At 44.8% G+C, this 8,663-nt stretch overlaps 1 long non-coding RNA gene across 2 annotated transcripts; it reads left to right on the forward strand.

The window, feature by feature from the left end:
- Window positions 1-3,462: 3,462 nt before the first annotated feature.
- On the forward strand, window positions 3,463-8,446 carry LOC135969804 (uncharacterized). 2 transcript variants are annotated; one of them, XR_010585209.2, is made up of 3 exons: window positions 3,463-4,181; window positions 4,879-5,089; window positions 8,183-8,446. It is a non-coding gene; the product is annotated as an uncharacterized lncRNA (long non-coding RNA). The 2 variants fall into 2 exon arrangements; XR_012431980.1 differs by having other exon boundaries at window positions 4,879-8,446.
- Window positions 8,447-8,663: the final 217 nt, after the last annotated feature.

The raw sequence follows: 8,663 nt of genomic DNA on the forward strand, positions 1-8,663 counted from the left end.
TGGCCACAGCAGACTGACTCCTTTGGCAACACAAGTGTTTCATGAATGTGTTGTGTTTATTTGGTCATTTTCTAAAAGTCTTCATCTCTCCCCTTCTGTGGTAAAAATCTGGAGGAAGACCAATTGAAGCTCAAGCCCGCAGAAGTGTGTGTTTTCGCAGGGACCATTTGGAGATTGGCCTTTGTGCAGATTTATGAGTTGATCAGAGGAAAAAAGTAAAACAGTGAAGGAGGGAGGGAAGGGGGAAAGTAAGGAAGAAAGGGCAAGAGAAAGTGCAAGTCAGACTGCAGGGCGCAGCTGGGCGTCTGTATGTTCACACGCTCCCCGGGAGATGCTTATGCTCAGCAGAGTTTCGGAACCCCTGGCTGGTCCTGTTTAAATTAGATCAATTTAATTAGACCAAGTGCTTCGGGGCATCTGGCCTGGCAGTGCCCTTAGCAGATAGCAGGAACCCCAAGAGAAGAGGGCAGTGCTGCAGTTACGATGCTGATGCTGTGATGTAAAAGGTGGGGGAAAGGGGCCCCAGGCGGCCATGAAATGCTGTCATGCTGGGTCTTGCACGTGCTTCTCTGGACTTTCCAGTGCCCTCTCAGAGAAAGCCCTAAGATCTCACCAGTGCAGAGGCCAGAAGTGGAGTTGGGGGTCAGGAAAGGTGGACCTGGGGCAGTTGTGGGAGAATTAATTAGAGAACCTCAATAATTCCGCCAGAGTGTCCCCCACAGAAGGTGACTATCCAGCCTTGGCCTGCAGATTGACCTTCCACAGCCACTTAGCTGGCTCACAGTGGCAGCTGCCACCCGGCACATTGGAGCTCAGCCTTTATCTCGCCTGCCTCCGTCCTACCTCTGCACCACACCCAAAGGGGAGTATGCCCGCTGCCCTTGCCCACAATTCCATTCCCTTCGCTGTCTCCCAAAGACTCCCACTAAACTACGGACAGAGAGAGCCCACACTAGCTGCCCAAATTCATCCACCTTAGCTGGCACATATCAATATGTGTAGATGGTAAAAAGACCCCAGCACATGGGATCCGCAGCTGAGGGAGGGCCACTGAGCTGAGAGGGCCCTGGAGAATCTAACAAATCATTCTACTGTTTCCCCCTCTCAGGGAAATTTTAGAAGCTATTCTATCAAGGAAATAAGAGATTTTACTTAAAAAAAAAAAAAAAAAAAGAGCAATAGGAGCTAAAAAAATAATCACTGGAGATAAAAGTATAATTTTTGAGAATAAAAGAAAAACTGAGTGGAAGCAGTAAATGGCAGAAGGGACTAAGCTAAAATCTGATGTGAAGTATTGGCTCAGTGTAATTTAAGGCATTGTCGCAGCCTCTGAACAAAAAAGCAAAGCGATGGAAATGATGAAAGGAACCAAAAGAGATCCAGGAGACTTTTCCTTCCATGGCACAGGAGTCCAAGAAAAGAGAACAGAAATGGTGCAGGTAAAACAAAGATCAAAGGAACAAGAAGTTTTCCTTGAACTGAAGACATCAGATCAACAATGCTTGCCAAATGCTTGGGGAGTTATTTTAAAAGACACTTAAGAATTCAAAAGATAAAGAGAAATTGTTTAAATGTGTGTTCGGCTGCATGAGACTCTGTAGAAGAGTAAATGGTAGCAAACAGTAGAGCAACAGATCCCAGGGAAAGTGACACACTCCAGAATTCTGTATCCAGCCCAACTATCTGTCTTGTGGGAGGAAGCAGAAACAGTATGGTTTACCTTCCATGTGCGATTACTGTGTTTTTACTCACAAAATACATCAATCCAATGGACAAAATGAATCAGAAGGAGGAATTTAAGAAAAAGAAGGTGAAGTATCTGAGAAACAATCATATAAGTGAAACAAATGAATCTGAACAATTGTGGATAACGTGACCAGAAAACAAGTACAGTCAGGCATTGCTTAATAATGGAATACATTCTGAGAAATATGTCATCAGGAGATTTCATCATTGTGTGAACAACATGGAATATACTCACACACACCTAGATGGCATAGCCTACCACACACCTAGGCCATATGGTATGGACTGTTGCTCCTACGCTATAAATCTGTACAACATGTGATTGTACTGAATACTGTAGACAATTGCAAAATAATGGTAAATACTTTTGTATCTAAACATATCTAAACATAGAAAAGATACAGTAAAAATACAATATAGAACATAAAAAATGGGACACCTGTTTACTATGGATGGAGCTTGCAGGACTGGACATTGCTCTGGGTGAGTGAGTAAGTGGTGTATGAATGTGAAGGCCTAGGACTTTACCATCCACTACTGTAGACATTATAAGCACTACACACTTAGGTTACACTAAATATATTTAAAAATTTTCTTCAATAATAAATTAATTTTAGTTGACTATAACTTATACTTTATACACTTTATTATTAACTTTGACTTTTATAATCATAACTTAAAATACAAACATACAGCTGTACAGAAATATTTTCTTTACATCCTAATTCTATAAACTTTTTTCCATTTTTAAAATTTTTTATTTTGTTTATTTACTTTGTAAATGGTTTCGTTAAAGACTAAGACACATACACACATTAGCCTAAGCCTACATGGGTCAGGATTCTCAGTGTCACTGTCTTCCACCTACACATCTTGTCCCACTGGAAGGTCTTCAGGGCAATAACGTCTCCTGTGATAACAACGCCTGCTTCCGGATACCTCCTGGAGGACCTGCACGAGGCTGTTTACAGTTAACTTTTTTTATAATTGGAAGGCGTACACTCACTCTAAAATAATGATTAGAAGTATAGCAAATCCATAAAACAGCAAAATGGTTGTTTATTATTATTACCAAGTATTACGTGCTATATATAATTGTATGTTCTATACTTTAATTTTATTTTATTTTATTTTATTTTATTTATTTTTTTTTTTTTTTGAGACGGAGTCTCGCTCTGCCGCCCAGGTTGGAGTACAGTGGCTGGATCTCAGCTCACTGCAAGCTCCGCCTCCCAGGTTTACGCCATTCTCCTGCCTCAGTCTCCCGAGTAGCTGGGACTACAGGCGCCCGCCACCTCGCCCGGCTAGTTTTTTGTATTTTTAGTAGAGACGAGGTTTCACCGTGTTAACCAGGATGGTCTCGATCTCCTGACCTCGTGATTCGCCCGTCTCGGCCTCCCAAAGTGCTGGAATTACAGGCTTGAGCCACCGCGCCCGGCCTTAATTTTATTTTTTTCTTCTTTAAGATGGAGTTTCACTTTGTCGCCCAGGCTATAGTGCAGTGGCATGATCTCGGCTCACTGCAAACTCCGCCTCCCAGGTTCAAGCAATTCTCCTGCCTCAGCCTCCTGAGTAGCTGGAATTACAGTTGCCCGCCACCATGCCCAGCCTAGATAGATAGATAGATAGATAGATAGATAGATAGATAGATAGATAGATAGATAGATAGATAGATAATTTTTTTTTTTAGTAGAGACAGGGTTTCACCGTGTTTTCCAGGCTGGTCTCAAACTCCTGACCTCAGGTGATCTGCCTACCTAGAGTGCTCCCAGATTGCTGGGATTACAGGCATGAGCCACTGTGCCCGGCCCTGTGTGTGCTATACCTTTATATGACTGGCATCACCACAGACACATGAGTAACACATTGAGCTATGACATTATGATGGCTATAATATCACTAGGTGATATAATTTTTTAGCATCAGTATAAACTTATGGAACCACAGTGGTATATGCAGGGGGATTGTGTTAACCAAAACGCCATTATGCAGCACATGACTGCAACACAAAATTGAATCTAAGTTATTGTTGGTAATATGATGAAAAAGCTTGATGCAATTATTAAGAAAGGAATCTTGAAATAAGATGTGATCTAAAATGACAAAACCACAAAACAACTGAGAATGAATACTTCAGATTATTTCAACTAACCTTTTTTTTTTCTTTTTTCTTTGGAGATGGAGTCTCGGTCTGTTGCTCAGGCTGGAGTGCAGTGGCACAATCTTGGCTTACTGCAACCTCCGCTTCTCGGGTTCAAGCCATTCTCCTGCCTCAGCCTCCTGAGTAGCTGGAATTACAAGTGCACGCTGCCAAGCCTGGCTAATTTTTTGTATTTTAGTAGAGACGGGGTTTCACCATGTTTCCCAGGCTGGTCTCGAACTCCGGAGCTCAGGCAGTACACCTACCTTGACCTCCCAAAGTGCTGGGATTACAGGTGAGAGCCACCATGCCCGGCTGTCAACTAACTCTTTGAGTTGGAGAAGTAGGGTAAGAATGAGAGGGGGAAAGGGGAAGGAAAAGAGAAAAAGAATCTGTCCTGGGTGTGGGTGGGGCTGGTGTGTGATGAAGTAGAGGTGGGGGGTGGGGAGTGGGAGAGGGCTTAACAGGGAGGGGGAAGGGAGGTCACCCCAAGGATTGCATTGTCACTCAGGATTCGCCAGCTGTGTGCTCCCCAGCACGCCATATCCACTCTTCACACCTTGGCTTCTTCCTCTGTTAAATGGGAGATAGAGCCCAGTTCATCAGATACTTGTGAAATTAAGTGGGAATACATGTCAATCACCTTATATAAAGCTGGCACGTTTTAAGCCCTAGTCACTAGGTATTATTTTAATTAATACTAATTACTATTCCTGATGGTGATGTAATATAGGTTCAGACATATTTTTAAACTCTTTTTACATAAACTTAAACCGGAGGAGGCTGGGGTGGTGTCCCTCTGTGCTGAGCCACACAAATGGAACCTGTCTTCCCAGGGCTGGGTTGGGTTGGGTTGGGTTTGGAGGGTGGAATTTGTTTGCTTTTTCTTCTGGAAGGTTAGGGCTCCTCCTCTTCCCTCCCTTTCAGGTGGGTGGAGGCTGATTCCAGGGTAGAGAAGAAAGCACTTGACAAGCCTTTATTATTCTCCCCAGAGCATAGAAGAGGATGTAGGCCTGTGTACACAATGCGATTGCAGCCATTCGTTTTTGAACTGCAGACATGGGACTGGAACCACACAACGACACTGTTCCTATTAGTTCCCTTGAGTCATCCATATCCTGCAAAGAGCCTCAATCCCTTGCGTGATGATGAGAAAAGGTCGAAAGGTCTCCTTCTACAGATCTGGGAGCCAGTTGCTTTCCTGTGGGTAACATTTTCTTTGGAGTCACTTGGGAGAGTCGGGGTGGGCACGCCAGGGTTTTATCAGGGTGGGGAATTGGGAGCTGGGACGCCCACCGTTCAGCCTTTGGAGCTTTCTGACAAGGGAAGGAACCTTGGTAGAAACTTCCCTCCTGCGGAAGTTTTTTTAAAGCCAGGTAATCACTGTTATCCTCATTACTGTTTACCAGCCACAAACCACTTAATCTCAAAATTCTTAAGGACTGTGGGTGTTATCCCCAACCTACAAGTGAGACCATCGACACCCAGGGAAGTGAAGGAATTTGCCCCTGCTGGGTGGAAACACTGGATTCCAGCCCTGGAGAAACAGATCCATGGTATAACATCAGGAAGAATTTGAGGGCAGCACGTTTCTTTTATGCTTTATCGCTATTTTTAGATTATTTTCATTTAAGAAAAGAACTTTTATTTGCGTTGAAAAAAATACTTGAATGTATCTGTACTTTATAGAGATGAACAGTAGAACAGTAACAATGTCCCATGAAATGGGAACAACCGTGCCTTATCTCTTCTTGAAGCCTAGTGGCTTTCTGTTTATGAATGTGGTGATTTGACTCATGAACTTGCCTTTCCTTCTGCTTGGGAATGTGATGGTCATAGTGTTTTCATTTTCCAAACTCTGTGAGGGACCTTCAGCTGGGGTATTTTGTACGCAAAGCTCAGAGGTAAACACATAAGGTCATATCCTCAAGTGTCAGCTGCCACCACATTGGACATCGAACTTGATGGAAACCAAGATGGGAATAAGCTTCCATAACCCAAGGAAGGACTTTGGGATGGGCGCGGTGGCTCACACCTATAATCCCAGCACTTTGAGAGGCCGAGGCAGGCGCATCACGAGGTCAAGATATCGAGACCATCCTGGCCAACATGGTGAAACCCTGTCTCTACTATAAACACAAAAATTAGCTGGGCATGGTGCCGTGCACCTCTAGTCCCAGCTACTCCGGAGGCTGAGGCAGGAGAATCGTTTGAACCCAGGAGGCAGAGGTTGTAGTGAGCCGAGATCGCACCACTGCACTCCAGCCTGGGCGACAGAGCAAGACTGTCTCAAAAAAAAAAAAAAAAAAAAAAAAGTTGGCTGCAAACTCCAGAATGGAATATTTTATATTAGTTCTTGAATAAAACTTGGAATAATCTTCAAACCCTAGTCCCCATCTGACCTGAACCCTTGGCAATATTTGATGCAGTGCTGACCACTCAAACTCCATTCTCTTGATTTCTGCAATGTCTTTCTCTTGATTTTTCTCTTTCCTCTGAATCCCTCCTTCTCAGGTTCTTTCATGGGTTCCTCCTCTTCTCCTCCACCTGTTAGTGCTGGAGATGCCAGGGTGCAGTCCCTGGTTCTCTCCTGCGCCCCGTCATTGTTGATCTCTGGGGATCTCTGGGGATCTCACCCACATTTCAATCATGACTCAAAGTATCTCATCTGTGTTAGTCCAGCTCAGACCTCTCCTGAATGCCCACCACTCTTTACCCTCTGCCTGTTTGATAGTCCACTGGGTTTCCTCACATCCATCTCAGATTCTACAGCATCCACATGGAATTCCTGCTCTGTCATCCCCTCTCATTCCTACCTGCCATCCTCCTCACCTCAGCCACATAGCCCATCTGTCCCTCTTGCTGTTCAGACCACAGTTTGGAGACACCCTTGACTCTTTTTCTCACACCACACATCCACCCATCAGGAGTCATGCTGGATCTACCTTCAACCTTTACCAGAAACTGACCAACTGTTCCTCAACTTTCCACGGCCACCTGGCCCCAGCTCCCATCCTCCCTCACCTGCTGCAACCTCCAGCAGTTCTCTGGCCTCTGCCCTTGTCCTCATGGTCTGTTCTCTGCCCAGCGGCTCCAGTGATCTTGTTAAAATATGGCACAGAGTGTCGCTCCTTTGTTTAAAAGCCTGCAATGGTTTTCATGGGACTGCATCTTACAGTGGTCCTTGAGGCCCTCTGTGGTCCACAAGCCCCCTTGCTCTCCCACTGCAACCTGTTCTGCTCCAGCCCCTCAGGCCTCCAGCCTCACTGTGACTCTGGGGAATGCTCACATGCCTCTACCCTTAAGGCCTCCTTGCAGTCAGTTACTTCTACCTGGAAGCTTACACGCTAGACAGCTCCAGGAGGAACACTCTCACACTTCCTCAAGTCCTTGCCCAGAGGGCACTTCCCGTTTCCAGTCACAGCCAGGCCCCTTCCCCCTACCTTGGCCCAGGCACTCCCTGACTCTTACTGTCCCCTGTAGTTTTGATTTTCTTCTTTCCTTTTTCCCTTCCTTCTTTCTACCTGCCTGTTTGCCTGCCTGCCTGCCTTTTTTCCTTTCCTTTCTTTCCCTTTCTTCTCTTCCTTTCCCCCTCCCTCTTTTCTTTCTTTCCTTTTTCTTTTCTTCCTTCCTTCCTTCCTTCCTTTCTTTCTTTCTCTTTCCTTTCTTCCCTCCTTCATCCCTTCTTTCTCTCCATTTCTCTCTCCCTCCCTCTCTTCCTCTTTCCCTTCTTCCTTCCTTCCACAGCTGTAATCATTTTATAACAAACCACACAAATGGATGACTCACTGTGTTTGCTGTGGACGTTCACGATCTCACTGTGCCCTGTCTCCCTGCATACCTCCCTCCCCAGCACATAAGCTCCATGAAGGCAGCAATCAATCTTTGCCTGTTTTGTTTACTGATGTATCTTGAATGCCCAAAACAGAAGTTGGCGTGTCACAAGTGCTCAACACCTATTTGTTGAATGAATGAAGGAATGAATGAAAGAAGGAGTCACAGGGATTCCAAAGGGACTGCCAGGGACCTCTTCTTTATTGGATTCCTAGCTTGTCCTACAGTTTGGGTGGCCCTTGCACATTCTCCTGGTGGCTGAAGTTCCTGCCACTCTGAACTGAGCTTAATGTGCTACTAGGGTCAACCCACACCCTGCTGGCCACTCTGAGTGCAACAGTGTCCATCTCAGGGGTGGGAGATACCATTGCTCCCCAGTTGTGCCAAGCCATCCATTAAGCCACTAAAACGGCAGGGCCTGAGCCCGGCACATGGACTGACTCTTCATTTCCTACTTGGCAGGAGGCACTTCAAGTACAGACCAAGAGAAAAGTCTACCAAGGAAAGGGAGACGAACAAGCTGAGGACACCGAAGAATCTTGTTTGGGATCTGCAGATAGCAAGAAGCATCTTTAATAAATAAGACTCCCATTAAAAATAACTTCATGGGTTTTAAAAAGTCATTTTCAAATGAACAGGCACTAAAACTTCTGATGTGGGACAGAAGACTGAAAATACAATTTTTTTCATTGTCTTTTTGTCACTAAATACATAGGATTTTGTGTAGCTCCTCTTTTATTTGTTCATGTAAACCCAGTTGATTCACGGGGTATTTTGTTTTTCTAAGGCATAATTCTTTTAAGTCCACTTATTTCTTCCTATGCCTACTGATATGGTCTGGCTGTGTCCCCACCCAAATCTCATCTGGAATTATAGTTCCCATAATCCCCACGACCGATATGGTCTGGCTGTGTCCCCACCCAAATCTCATCTGGAATTATAG

This window comes from Macaca fascicularis, chromosome 3 (genome assembly GCF_037993035.2).
Source record: "Macaca fascicularis isolate 582-1 chromosome 3, T2T-MFA8v1.1".
NCBI lineage: Eukaryota > Metazoa > Chordata > Mammalia > Primates > Cercopithecidae > Macaca > Macaca fascicularis.